General features: G+C 42.0%; 1 protein-coding gene across 1 annotated transcript in view; it reads left to right on the top strand.

Annotated features, from left to right (window-relative positions):
* Chst9 (carbohydrate sulfotransferase 9) overlaps positions 1-14571 on the top strand; it is a 274314-nt gene that overhangs the window by 167581 nt on the left and 92162 nt on the right. The window lies entirely within an intron of this gene.

Here is a 14571-nt window from a genome sequence, read left to right as displayed (position 1 = left end):
TTCATGAAGAAAATCTGCAGGCGGGGTTCATACACCAGGCACAGGACCCACAAATGCGCGCAAAGCTCTTCTGCTTTCTGGTAGTGAATGTCACTCTTCCAAAGGAGAGGCCATCTGTGCACAGGCTGCGGGGGCGTGACTTGCAGAAGGTCCCTCTACCTAGAGGGACTGGCCCTGGAGCTTCGCATTCAGTAGGAAGGACCCCCAGGGCTCAGCTGGGGGGGGGGGCGCGACTGCGTCTACCTGTGCTCTGTCCTTGGCACTTCCTTCAGCGCAAGCAGAAGGAGCCACATTGTTTATTCATGAGCACTGCAGGCTGCAGAGCTGCGGCTGCAGGCTCGAGTTCACGAGATCCTCCATCCCTGAGATGCCGAGGACTGGAGTCGAGGTTGGGCTGGTTTTAAGGGTGCGGCAGGCAGAGTGAAGCTGCCTGCTAATGCTTTGGTAGCAGCAGCAGCCTGGCTCCTTCTTCCGCACTGTCAAGCATCCTTCCCCGCATCGGCCCGAACGTCCTCTGCAGATAGATTGCCAGAGCAGATAGGAAGGGAAAGGTAGAGGCTTCTGCAGCCTTCCTGAGTGTGAGAATTAAGCCTCACAAATCTCAGAAAAATTGATGAACATGATTTTTTAAAATACAGCGTGAACCTTGCGATTTCTGGCCTAACATTTATAACTAGGAAGTGCTTGGGCCACAGGGGACAGACACACTCTGCCACCCTGCCCTACCCCCCAGGGAATGCAGGCTCCTGTGCAGCTGGTACACTCTGCAACAGCCACCACTGTGACCTGCATGCCAGTGTCCATGAACTGTGGAGTTGCAGGGTCTTTTTCTTTTGTCGGGAGGGGGCTGTACGTTTTTTATTCTTGTTTGAAAATAATCAGAAAGGGAAAGCTGGCATCCCGTGGATAATTTGGCTGTTGGCTTAAACATTTTCCTGGTACCCAGATTCCACACCCATTATTTTAATAACCTGATCCGCAAGTGCTCCTCACCCTCGCAATGAGGCTCCAAGTAATCTGAAGGGTCAGAGTTTTCAATTTTTTATCTTGCATTAAAACGAGCTGTCATTTCCATTGTCGCTACACCCCCAAGTTCTTTTCCCTGGCATTAAAGCGCCCTACGGAGTAATTCACTGAGGAAGGTGGAATTCTTCTCAAAGTGTAACTGCGCCTCTTGCTGGCGTATCGCGGTAATGACACGCCATTCGTCTTGGGGAAATTTAATCTTGATTCAGCAGGATTTCGTTTGGGCTTAGTTCTCTTGGTTTGGGGATGGGGTTATTTGGGGGGATATTTCTTTATGTTTATATTTTTAATCCTCACAGTAAACTGAGACTAAGTCTAAAGAAACTGGATACGTCAATGTTGTCATCATACTTTGTAAATCGCGTAGGCTAAACTTATGGAATATTGTACAGGAATTTTTAAGGATTTCTTGTAGGAAGAAAGTAGGAAAATAAGATACACAGTGTTTAGTGTTTGTGATTTCCAATAGACAGTAGAATCTCTACATTTCTTAACTGAGTTGCAACTTGTATGCAGTAAAATTTCCACATTTCAATATGAGTTTTGATCATTGTATACACCTATATTGTCCAACCAGAATGAGGTGTTGAATCTTGCATTTTACATGTTTCTCTCAGGCGGGGACATAGCTCAGCTGCATAAGCGCCTGTCTGGCAAGTATAAGGTCCCAAGTTTGATCCCTTAAGTCAGAAAAGAAAAAAATTCTCTCATCCCCCTTTCAGTCACTTCCAGTCTCCTTTCTTCCCCACTTCTCATTTCTTCTCCACTGCCCATGGGACCATTTTCTCACTTTTATCACCATAATAGTTTTACCCATTCTTGGACTTCATATAAATAACATATCACATGCTTTGTAAAGGTTTTTTTCACATGCCACAGTATTTTTGAAAAACATATATATGGCCTATTCATTTTTTATTACTGTCTAATACTCCACGATATATGATAAACTAGCTGGGTCATCTTGTTCTGAACTTTTTTTTATTTTTGAGACAGGGTTTCACTGTGTAGTGCAGGCTGGCCTTGAACTTAATGCCTATCCCAGATTGTCCTCAAACTCGAGGCAATCCTCCCACATCAGCCTCCCAGGTGCTGGGATCACAGGCGCACACCACCATACCCAGCTTGTTCTGGAAATGTAGGTAATTTCTAGTATAGCATTTTTATGAGTAAATAAGATCATATGAATATCCTCATATTTCTATTTGTGAATATATTTTTATTTCACCAGGATAATCACCAAAAAGCAAGCCATTTAGGTCACAAGGGGAATATTTAATTGTACAAGAAACTGATCAGCAGCCCCAGCAGGGCTGGACACACCCCTGCTCCTCATCTCTACCAGTGGGCCGGACGTGAGATTGTTTGTTTTAACTTTCCTGTTTCTGATGAATGCTCCTCTTCTTGTGCTCTTCTTGCCCATTTGTATATCTTCTTGGTACAATGTTTCCTCATTTTTGCTGAAAACAAAAAATAAGTGAAATACCTACTATCGATTGTAGGAGTTCCTGCATTCTGGGCATAAGCCATTGTCAGGCAGATGTGTTATATGAATAGTTCTACAGTTTGTGGCTTAATTATTACCTTTATTAAAGTGCCTTTTGAGGAACAGAAATTTTTAATTCTGTTAAAGAACAATGGATTGCTTTTCTACTTTATGATTAATGTTTTTTAGTATCCAAAGAAATTGTTTTTCTATCCAAGGTTGTGAAGATACTCTGCTACTGCTGAAAAAACAACTTTTTAAGATTGAGAATAACAATGAAGACAGTTGTGAGGCAGATAAAGTAGCATGTTGACAATGACTACAGTGAGGGGCTGTCTACAGTTTCACACATTTGTAATTTCTCCTTCATTTTCAGAAGTCACCTTATCCACCTTTTTCTAAGAACTAGATGATGGTAATGAGCACCTTAGGTGTTTTGAGACTAGTCAGTTTTCAATCATGAGAAGAGCTCAATGTGAAGCTTGAATGTCCTCCTTATGATAATGAATTTACATAATGATCTTTATATCACAGGCAATTTGATAACATTATTCACTGTCCTTGACAAATGATGTCAATTCAGTAGCCAGATCATGCGATCTCGAGTCCTTATCCTCACTTGTGCAGCAAGAAAGTGATTGCAAATTATCAAACTGCCCTTATTATTTTATGCATCCTATATATTCATTTAAATAGATGAAATTGGGTTTTTTTAAATGCATTTGGTACAGGGTCTACAGGGTGTGCAGGGTTTCACTAAATAGATAGGACTCATAGTGATCCTCCTGTTTTCAGCCTCCCAAGCACTGGGATTACAGGTATGCTCCACCGTGCTCAGGTTCAGTCACCTTCTCAGTATGTGGCTGAGGGCAGGGCTGGCACTGCATGCTGGGGATCAAACCCAAGCCCCTGTGTTCTGCCTAAGCAGGCACTTTAGTCTGCTGAGCTATCTGGCCAGCCCTTGAAATTGTTAATATCTTAAGTATATATTCTCAAATATGTGTACATACACACATAGGATAAATGAATGACAGATAGATAGATGTAAAAGACCTTGATTCCCTTTACTAAGATGCTGTCCTGACATCAATAACGCTTAGGAAAGCTCTAACAATATGTTCTGCTTTGATTAATTCTTTTTGTTGGTAGATATCTGTGTACTGCACACTGGGTGTACAGTGGGGAATCAGTGACCAGGTACATGACTTCCAGGGGCTTACTCGCTAATGGAAGGAGGAGCAGTACTGTTCGAAAACAAAGGTCCTATTTTCAGTTATGCCTGATGCTCTGCGGGGACCTTATAGGCACTGTGGAGACAGTAGCCAGAATATTACAGGAGCTTTGGATATGGTCACAGACAACATCTGCCTCAGGGAGGCCTGCCGGAGCAGGTGCAGCTAATCAGAGACTAAGAGAATCCAGCCATGTGACGGGTGGAGGTGGTGTGGGAAAGCTGAGGTCCTTAGTCAGGAAGGAGCCAGCATGTTGTGGGCCAAGTGGTAGGGTGCAGGGAACGCAGCGACACAGGTGAGGCCAAGTAGGAAAGGGAGGTTGCAGCGAGACCCCTGCAGGGCTCATCAGCCACACCCAGGAGTAACTGAGGAAGATTCTGGTATCTTCCAGAAGCACACAAGAGGTCACTTACCTTTCAAAAGACATGGGTGTTATGATTTGCATCTGAATGGCCCCAAGTCTCAGGCAGCCCAGGTGCGTGGGCTTCTAGAGTTTATGACTGGTTCACGGTCCAATGCTGGCATGACAGGCATGAGTGCTACACCCACGCTGCTGCAGGCAGCCTGCATGCAGTACAAGGGGCGGGTGAGGCTTTCTCTCTTGTTTTCCTTTCCACCCTGATTGCTTTTCCTCTCTTTTGCCCTCATGAAATGCTACTCCTCTGCCACAGCACCCTGTTTTAAAGCCAGCTGATTGTAGGCTGAAACTTCCATGAGCTGTCAGCTAAATGAACCTTTCCCTCTTTAATTTTGGGCATTGGGTATTTTTGTCTCAGCAATGAGAGAAAAGTAACTAAGGCAGAATTTGGTACCAGAGAAGTGGGGTCATTGCTGTGACTGTGCTGTACCTGACCATGTGGCTCAAGAGCTTTTGGGAATAGCCTGTGAGAAGTTTGGAAAGATTCAAAGACGTCACCTGAAAGAGTAGCACTGGAATGACTAACTCTGTCCTATACGGGAGATTCTCATCAGAACTCAGCAGACCAGAAAGCTGATCAAATCCCTGGCAGTCAAGACAGGTTCAGGAGGTTTCTGCTAGGAAGAAGACTGCATTGGCTTTTGGAACCCAGACGATGTGTGTTATGGCTTGGAAAAAAGTTTGTCTGCATTTTGCTCATGTCCAGACACTTTGCCTGAGACTAAGATTAAGGGCAATAGACTAATTGAAACTGGCAGAACAAATTTCAAAGGCAGTTGAATATTGAGGTGATGGCATGGCTATTGTTGAGGCCTTTTAGCCAGGTTTATGTTGAGAATCAAGAACAAAGAGCCTGGCAGGATGATTTAAAATTTGAGTTTGGCCAGAAAGGAAGCTCCAGGAAAGCTGTGAACTGCAAAGATAGAGCACAGGAGATCTTGAATGCTGAGAAGGAACAGGAGAACAGGAAAGATGGCCTGAGGGCATCTCAAGAATCCACAGTACCTTACCCTTTACAGCCTCAAAAGTGCAAACGTGAAAGAATTTGCTTTGCAGAGAAAGCACATAGTGCCATGTTCTAGAATGGAAGCAGTGGCTGCCCCAGGTTCCAAAATGCCAGCATTATAGAGAATTTGTTCCTCAGAATTGGATTCAGAGTAGCCAGCAATCCAGGCACTGGACTCCTATACCAAGAAGGGAGAAAGCCTGGCTACTGCTCCAACTGACACCAGACCTTTAGCAGCATCCATATGGTGCTAGTTTTAGGTGCAAGCAGGATGCAAGAGTTTGAGACCAAAAAGGCCCCCACCTAGATTTCAGAGGGTCTGGGAGGCTAGGCAGTGTACCCCTGAGAGGACAGTATGTGAAGCTGCGAGTGTGAAGCCAGAGGTGTGGAGGAGAATCCAGAAGTTTGGAGAATCCAAGAATGGAGGTTGAGGAAACCCCCTTACGGGGCTGGGGCAGAATGTTATGGCTTGTGTCTAGATGTCCCCTCAAAGTCTCATGCAGCCATGTGGGTGGGCTTCTTGATTTTGGATTGATTCATGGTCCAGTGCTGGGATTATGGGTATGAGTCCTACATCCACCCTGGGGCAGGCAGCCTGCTTACAGCATAAGGGAGGGAAAGAAGGAAGCTTCCTCTGTGGCTCCTCCTGTTCTGCTCTTGTTGCTTTTGCTGGCTTCCCTGGTCATAAACTGCTGTCCTCTGCTATGCCATCTTGAGTTGGAGCCAGCTGATTATGGGCTGAAACCTCTGCAAACTATGAGCTAAATGCAACTAGTCCTCTTCAATTTGGAGCATTGGCTATTTGGCCTCGGCAATGAGAAAATAGTAACTGAGATGAGGAGAATTAATTTGTCTTTATTTAGAGTCCCCAAAAAACAGCTTATGAGTGGTGACAGGTGACACATGTCCTGGAGTGACCAAGATCACTTGCTGTTCTTTATTAAAAAGAATCTACCAAACACAAGGCTAATAGAAGCATGACACAGGGAAATGAATGTGGCCGAAGGCATAGATGAGGCCCATGGTGAAGACATCCAAAGGCCTGGTCCCAGGTCGGACTGATGAAGAAAGCAACACAAGATGAAAATCTGAAAAGGACACATGTGCTAAATAAATAGCAAACACTAGGAAAACAGGAACCAAATGGAACACAGAAATAAAGTTCAAGAAAAGGTCAAGAGTGTTTTATTAATAGTGCTGACTGCAGCTGCAAAATATGAGGTGTAACCCAGGGAAAGGTCCTTCTTGGTCTTTATGAAGTATATGCAGGAAATACTTGTCAGCTCACCACTGTTCCACTTAAAGTTTTGTTCAGGAAATAGACTTTTTCTCATGAAAATTCTCCAGTTCCTGATTCACTGTTTTTGAAATCTAGAAAGTGAATCTGTAGCTAATCTCAGGGGTGTCCTAATAGTTTGATGGGTTCCTTTACAACACTAAACATATTTGTGTGAGTTGGTTACAGAATCATAAGTGTTAACAGATCTTTGATTACTTAAAAGGGTTCATTGTGTTAGATATTGTTTCATGCCTCCTGAGGTGAAATGTGGCTAGTTGCTATCACAGCGGAACTTGAACACGGGAGCATAGAGCTAATTTCCTCATTTGACTTTTAAATGAGCTTTTTGTGTGTTAACTATAATTGAAATGTTTCGATTTTGAATAATACCAGGATGAGTGGGTATAGTCCACTGACTTTAATGAAGTGTACCTGTTCTTGCAGGCTTGTGAGCGATGGCCTGGTTGCAGCTTTCTTAAGTCCTATTATTTAATACTTGCTGCACTTACATATTTTATTTATAAAACACCACAATTACGATTGGACTTTAATTTTTTTAATGTATTCAATGTGGGGTCTACAGGGTACACAGGGTCTCAATACACAGGTCAGACTGGTAGTGATCCTCCTGTTTTCAGCCTCCTAGTGCTGGGATTACAGGGGCGCACTACCACACCCAGTCTCAATTGCGGCTCAGCATGCCCTAAGGGCAGGACCAGCGGTCCCTGTGTCTGCCTAAGCAGGCAGTTTAATCTGCTGAGCTATCTGACCAGCCCTGAACTTTAAAATTTTGATCATCAGCTATACCAAAGAATTAACATTATTGAGGGTGTGTCTGACCTATTTTTACATAAAAAGATTTGACAACCAACTAAATTTAACATTTTCTACATGACTCATTTAAAAGGCATTGTGCTGAGATTAATTTACAAAAAATAGATTATCATTTAAAGTTACCTATATTTTAATGTTTTAATTCTAAATAATTGAAAATTTTAAGTGACATTTGGGTCTTCAGTGATCATAACAAAATGTACATAATAAGTCAAACACCAAGCAACACCTGCTACTAATATATGCAGGAAGAGGCAACTAGGAAAATTTGAATAATGATATTAATTCTATGGCACCTCAAGGAAAGACTTTTGCTAATTTTTAAACCACAGAATCCTTTGTTAGGTTACATCTTTAATGGTTGTCAGAAGGGTTAAAATATGCTCAAATACTTGTGAGTCTATTAAACTTCTTGTCATATATCAAGGCCTCGCGCTTAAGCTATGGTTTTCTTGTTTTATTATTTTTATTAATCTTTCCGTGCCACACAAGGAATCATATTATAAGGCAACACTTAAAAATTAACTCATCCACTGATATTAGGCAGGTAAAGTTCTCAGTAATTTGTGCTGTGTGTTAACTATAATTGAAGGAGGGGCCGCTGTTAAGGGACACGGCCCCTCCTCACACCATCGCCGTTCTAGTGGCCAAGGCAAGGGACAGGGACCTGGCTGGTGGAAGGCAGGTGGTCTAAATTAGAATGAGGGAGCACGTGAGGAACTGAGCAATGCAGCTGGTGACACCTGCAGGCCTGCTGGGAGCATGAAGCCAAGGGCAGTGGGGACAACTGAGCAGCGGTGACCCCGCACTCTCAAGAGCCTGCCAGGCCTGGGGCCTCACTCTAGTCTTCCAGGCTCCTCAGGGCTGAAAGTGCAGAATCTGAAATCAGAGAAATAAATACAATGGACAGCTCAGCATTTGAGTTTCAAGGCACCCAGAGCTTGCTTCTAGGTGTTCTGTTGAAGGAACTCCGCTTCCCTGTCCACCCCTACAACTGGGCAGCTGTGCGGTGTGCCTGGGGATTTCCTCCTCCCAGAAGCCTGCGCTTGGCTGGCACTTTGCCCTCCTCCAGGGATGGAGTTCAGACAGCTCTGGACCGCTTCATGGTCAGATTGACCGTGGCTCTCCAGAGTTATCAGCAGGCTGGGCTTTCCAGCTGCGCCTGGTTCCATCCCTGGCCTCCAGGAAACATGTAGGTAGAAGATGGACAATGTACATGTCTATTTCTTTTTTCAACACCAGTAACCTTCCTCCTGTGACTGATGCTTGATCCTGGCCCTTCCTTTCCCTTGGGCATGATATGCCCTAGATTCTGAAGCCAGAGAGAACTGGATTGAAGCCCTCACCCACTGTCTGGCCTTGGGCAAGCAGGTTTATCTTTCAAAAGCTTAGTTCCACCATAACATACTAACATACTAAAAATCATTTTAGTGTAAGAACTTACATTAGTGCAAGTGAGTATATGCTTACTTGTTATTGTTAGCGTATTTTCTTTATTATTACAGCCTCAAACCAAGGCTTTATACCACTAACGCAAAGGGTCTAGTGACAAATTAGCTGTGGCCTTGCACCCCACCCCTTGTCTGCCCCCTCAAACACTTGCAGTTCAAAGAGTTGGCTGCACATTAAAAGTTACCTGAGATCATGACAAACTAAACTATGGGCACCTGGGCACTATTCAGCAGCTGCCCACTCACTGCAGGACTCCTCAGCATGCTTGGCTCCCTTGCATCCCTTCCCTATTTGCCTTTTGGGGGGCTCTATGCCACAATTTCTGCAGCTGGCATCGTATTCTTTTTTGGGACAGTACCTGTCAGGAAATTCCCAATCAAATACATACTTGAGATTATCAGATTGTCAACCCTGTACCCCTTGAGATAATTCTACCAGTGCCAAAAATGCTAGGTGGTAGATGTCAGTTTGCTAAGTTTAGTTCATAGGAAGGGAAGAATACTCATTTGTCTGCAGACATGTTATGAATGAAATTTTTCACTATGTGATAGACATATATTTAATAAAGAACTTAGTATCTCTAGAAACACTTCCAACATCTAAAGCATATGAGCCTTCATAGAAAACTAAGGACAATAAAGTGAAAACAATAGAAGCATTACCTTGTTTCTTTTACAGGTTTAATTTAGAAACTATGCTTTCAGGTTTTACCTCCCAGGCTTGTGGTTCTGTGTATTTCTAATGCAACCCAAAGTAGGTTACCATGGATTTGATACTACGAAAGGCAAAAGAAAAAAAAAAAAGAAAGAAACATAAAATATATGAGAGGAGGGATTTTTCACAATTCAATAATGTCAAAGAACTTTTCCAAGGTTGTATTTCAGAAGATAAGATTTTTTAAAAGCATTTGATGGTACCTTTTTCAGAAAAGTCACAGAATAATAAAAGCTTATTTAATTTCATTTTCCACTTCATTGCTCCCCAAAGAATAGGAGCAAGTGAAGAAATGCCCTCAGAGATTGCATGTCATGAGTCAGAAATTTATTTCTGTATTTGCTGATGTTAGTTCGCCTATCTTTCTAAAATATTTCTATTCTAAACTGAGGGAAGGGAAGGTACTCTAAGATTTAGACCTTATGCACAACTTGCACTAATTCAAGATCTGTGTTTATTGTTTTCTCTACTCAAGTTTCTAAGCAACAGATCCAAATCATCAAGAATTTATTAAACTGTGATACATGCAGACATCATCCCAGGAAGGTGCAGGTGGAGTGCTGCTTATCACTCCAATGCCAGCATCACCCACTTATACAGAGCACCCCGGGCTACCTCTTAGCCATTGTGGGCTTTCTCGTCTGTGTGGTCTAGGACGGCAGGGAGATAAAGTGGTCTGGAAGATTCTTTTCAACTCGAAGTCTTGCAATCCGACGACTGAATCGGAGTCACACCGACACACAGAGTGCAATGAAACCTTAAGTAGAACCCAACAGGGCTCCTTTCTTCTTCAAGGCCTTGATGTGCAGAGCAGAAACCTCCCTCTGACAGTGAGGCAAGTCGCCCTGTGTGGCAGCGAGACAAGCACAGCGAGAGACATGAGGAGAGTGAACATTTGTCAGCGGCTCCTCTGGGCTCCAATTTGGAGTTTTCAGTGTTTTGGCAAAGGATAGGTACAAACAAAAGGCAAATATTTAGCATGAACTTATATCTCAAGATTGAAAGAGTAGAAGACTCACTTCACAGTAGCAGAATAGAAGTGATTTGAAATGACATCCTTATTGAATACCAGCTGTGAATCCAGGACTAGGTGCTACAAGAATAAGAAAGCTACAAAGGAGAGTAACCAAAAGCATACACAGGGAAGTAGGAAGGGGGCAGGTATGTGAAGCCTACTGCTTGGCCTGCAGGACACGTACATGTTTAACGTGTGTGTGGTAGTGGAGGAGTGGGTCCAGTGTTACTGGGGATTGAACCCAGGACCTTTGCACCAAGCTACATCATCATCATCATCATCATCATCATCATCATCATCATCATCATCATCATCATCATCATCATTAACAGGATCTCTGCAAGTTGTCTGTATTGGACTCAAATTTTCCGTTCTTTCTGCTTCAACCAGGCATGTACCACCATACTCAGCTAACATTTTTTTCCAATTAAATGTTTTTCATTTAAAGAAATGTTTATTCAAAATATACTATATCAAAGCCAAAAGATACAAAGTGTGAAGGGTTACAAATGAGACAAAGAATTACACTTAAATTAATTTGGTTTCATATAACATGGTTAAGAGAAACCAAATATAGATGAGGGAATAATACTTTTGGGATTATATGTCTTACTACAAAATTGTTTATTTAGTTAGATCATTTACCTGAAATAACCAAGACATGGCTGCTGTAATTTGATATGTAACCCCCAAACTCTACTCTTGGGCTCTGGGTACCTTTTTTTTGTGTTCCAAGGGGCTTTGTGAGTGAGCTACTCATTTTTTTTCCCCCATTATCTTCAGACTTTGCTCCTCTGACTGCTTTCTGTCCATATCCACAGTGCTGGGTTTTTTTCTTTAAAGAGATAGATGATAGATGGACGGATAGATGGATAGATAGATGATACATAGATGATAGATAGATAGATAGATGGATAGATAGATAGATAGATAGATGAGAGATAGATAGATAGATAGATAGATAGATAGATAGATAGATAGATAGATAGATAGATCATTGAATCTAGTGTCTCCTGCCAGATGCATCTCTTTCCCTTGGCCTTGCATCTTAAAACACTTAACTTCCACTCCCCCTTCTCACCGTCATTTACTTCCTGTCCACTACAGTCTGGCTTCTGTCTGAACCACCTCCATCCACTATATTGGCTCACTGTAGCTAATGATCTCTGTGTTGTTAAGCTTAAACAATTGTGTTGTTAAGCTTGCCTTGCATTCATCTTGTTACACCCAACTCCCTGAAAAGTAAGGCTTCCTTCTCCATGTCTAACACATTCTTCTTGTCCTTTTGACACACTGTCTTCTTGTATCTGAAGTTTGCACAACATACTCTTCATGGCTTCGTTGGTTCATGGTGAAATTTGGTGTACTCTTTCCCTAGAGGTTCCATTCATTTTCAATATCTTCTTCGCTGCTTAGTTTCAGAAACTAATAACCACAATATCAGCTGCCTGTTAATATGACATTATTGTCATTTCCCCTAAACCTGCTACTCTTTCTGTATTTCTCACCTTGAATGTCACCCATTTGCTCCTGCTGGAAACCGCAGCTTGACTCTTTCTGCTCCTTCAGCTCACATATCTGGTTGGCAGCCTGTCCACCCTCCTTTGAAGGGCGTGGCTGCTGTCTCCGTCTGCTCTGCCCACCACATCTCACAGCTCCTAACTGGTCTCCTTACATCCATTCTTCTCTTCCCTACCCATATCACAGCCAGAGTGAAATTTATGAAATGCAGAGCTCAGGGTGCTGTTGTACAACTTGAAATGTTTCAGAGGCTTCCCACTACCCCTGGAAGAAAACGGAACTCCTTTCCCATTGTATAAGATGTATCCTCTTCCTACAGATCTCACCCTCCCTATCTCCCATGGCTCTCATGAGACACATCCAACTTTCTCTTGCTCTGAGCCACTCTCCACAGCCTGGTCAAGAAGACCCCTTCCTGCTGATGTGTGTTCTTGATCTTTATCATTTCCTCCCCTCCTCAGCATACCTGCCCCCCACCCCCCACACACACACTTCCAAGCTTTGCCTCTGTCTTCAGATTACAGATACTTCCTCTGGGAAATTCTGCAAACACCTCAGCTCCTTTTGACTAGAAAAGAGCTCTGCTTGCTTGTTTTTACTTAATATACCTTTGTCTTAGTTGTATCACCTGCCACATTGTGATTCTATAAAGATTCAGGGAATTTTTGGTGCAGCGTATCTTTCCAAGAAGATTATATGCACCTATGACCCTTTGTCAGTTTGCACCTTTTCTGAAACATAATCAATCACAAACTTCTTGAATGAATAGATAAATTATGAAGTTTCTCTTTGATTTTTCTCCCTTCTTCTAAAATCTCTTTTTCAGCCACTCCAAATTTACCTTCTTAAATGGTTAACTTTCCATCTTTAAGAAAATATCTCATGGAAGGTAGAAGCAGCATTGGTTCCAGCTTGGTCCCTAGCCTTAATCCATCTCTCTGAGGATGTCCTTGCTCCACTTTTTTCTAAATACACAGAGGAATTAAGAGAACAGTAACAAAGATCAGGGAGAAGTAGCCATCAAAACTGTGTCAGTCCCTCCGAAAAGCAAGCATTCCCTCCCACTTGCTTTGGTTCTCAGTGGTTGCGGGAGTCGGTAGTAGGTCTTAGCCTGCTTCAAGCTCCTCCTGTGCAGCGGGCAGTGCCCATCCGAGCTGGCCTACATTTACTTTTTACTCACTCTTCTTTGCTGCCACATCTTTGTGCTTCATCAGAAGCCACAAAAGCTCAAACTCAAATTCATTAGCTTTATCTTATTTCTATTGGCCCAGCATGAGTTCTGTGGGTCCATGTTTTGTTTCTGGTGGAGTAAAGACCAAGAAGTTGAAGTTTAGTATTAAAAAAAAAAAGGTCAATGTGAGCTTGACCTCATGTTTTGCTTTTTTTTAATCTCCTATTTTTATTTTTAGTTTTTGGTAGTAGTAAGGCTTTATTTATTTTACAAACATAATTTGATCTCGTGTAATTTTTTTCTTTTTTCTCTTTTTTTATTTTATTATTTTGCTTCTATTTTTTATTAATTTTATTGAGAAATAAGTAGCAATGAGACAGTTTCAAAACAGGTTAGTAGGACAGTTTCAATAATTAATACATTGCATATTGTTGTCTACATAGTGATTATTCATAGTATAAGATGCAGACATGATACCCTGTCTGAACAATATTAGCACAAATCTTTCCTCTCATTGAATTAAGAGAAAGTAGCTGTATATCTATCCTAACTATTGTGTATATACAGATACAAAATGATCATTTATATCCCCTTATTTTGTTTAGTTTTGTCAGATATGGGTATTCCATTGACATTTAAATATTGTAGCTGCATGAATTCAGCAAAATAATCTAATATAGTCCAGTAATCCATAATAGTAGTGGGTTATCCATAGGACTGGCAATGTCAGAAGTTGTTGACCTGTTCCATGTTACATCTAAGATGTTTGATATTCAGACAGATAGTGAATATCTATCTAAGGTTAAGCTCAACTGCCTCTGTCATAGGGTAATAATATCATTAAGCTTCTCTTCTGGAGGGTTAACAACTTAAGTTTGCAGACCAAAAATTAGAGAAAAAAAAGGGCTGCAAGGACAGCCAACATTTTGGCCCTAGCCTTTCAAGGTCAGTGAGGACTCAGGACATAGGAGAACCTGTACTGTAACTTCCTGTAACTCATTGATGTCCCAAATTTTCTGACGAAGGAGATTATGATTACAGAGGAAAGCGATCAACGATGTAGAGTGTGCCTAAGGAGAGTCACATGGAGAGAAAACATTCTCTCAGGCTTTCACAGAAAGGAAACTCATCAAGCAATGGTGCTGATTCATCCACATGGCTGACACTGACAAAGGATCTACAAACTGCAGTATGGGATTTCAGGGTAAATCCTGAGGGGATTTCACTGACCTTGTCAGATACAAAAGTTACTATTCTTGTTATGTAGGTCTTGCTTTATCTTGGTCTTAACCATCCAGCAGAAAAGTCTAAAATCGAGGTATAAAAAGAAAAGCCATATTAATATGCTGAACTATACAAGGCTCATCTTCTATTTTAAACAGAGTTTTAAATTCCAGTATCAAAGTCAAATAAAGAC

The sequence above is a fragment of the Octodon degus genome, unplaced genomic scaffold (assembly GCF_000260255.1).
Source record: "Octodon degus isolate 3935 unplaced genomic scaffold, OctDeg1.0 scaffold00003, whole genome shotgun sequence".
In the NCBI taxonomy this organism is placed as follows: domain Eukaryota; kingdom Metazoa; phylum Chordata; class Mammalia; order Rodentia; family Octodontidae; genus Octodon; species Octodon degus.
The sequence above is the reverse complement of the archived record's forward strand: the minus strand, read 5'-3'. Positions and strand labels throughout refer to the sequence as shown.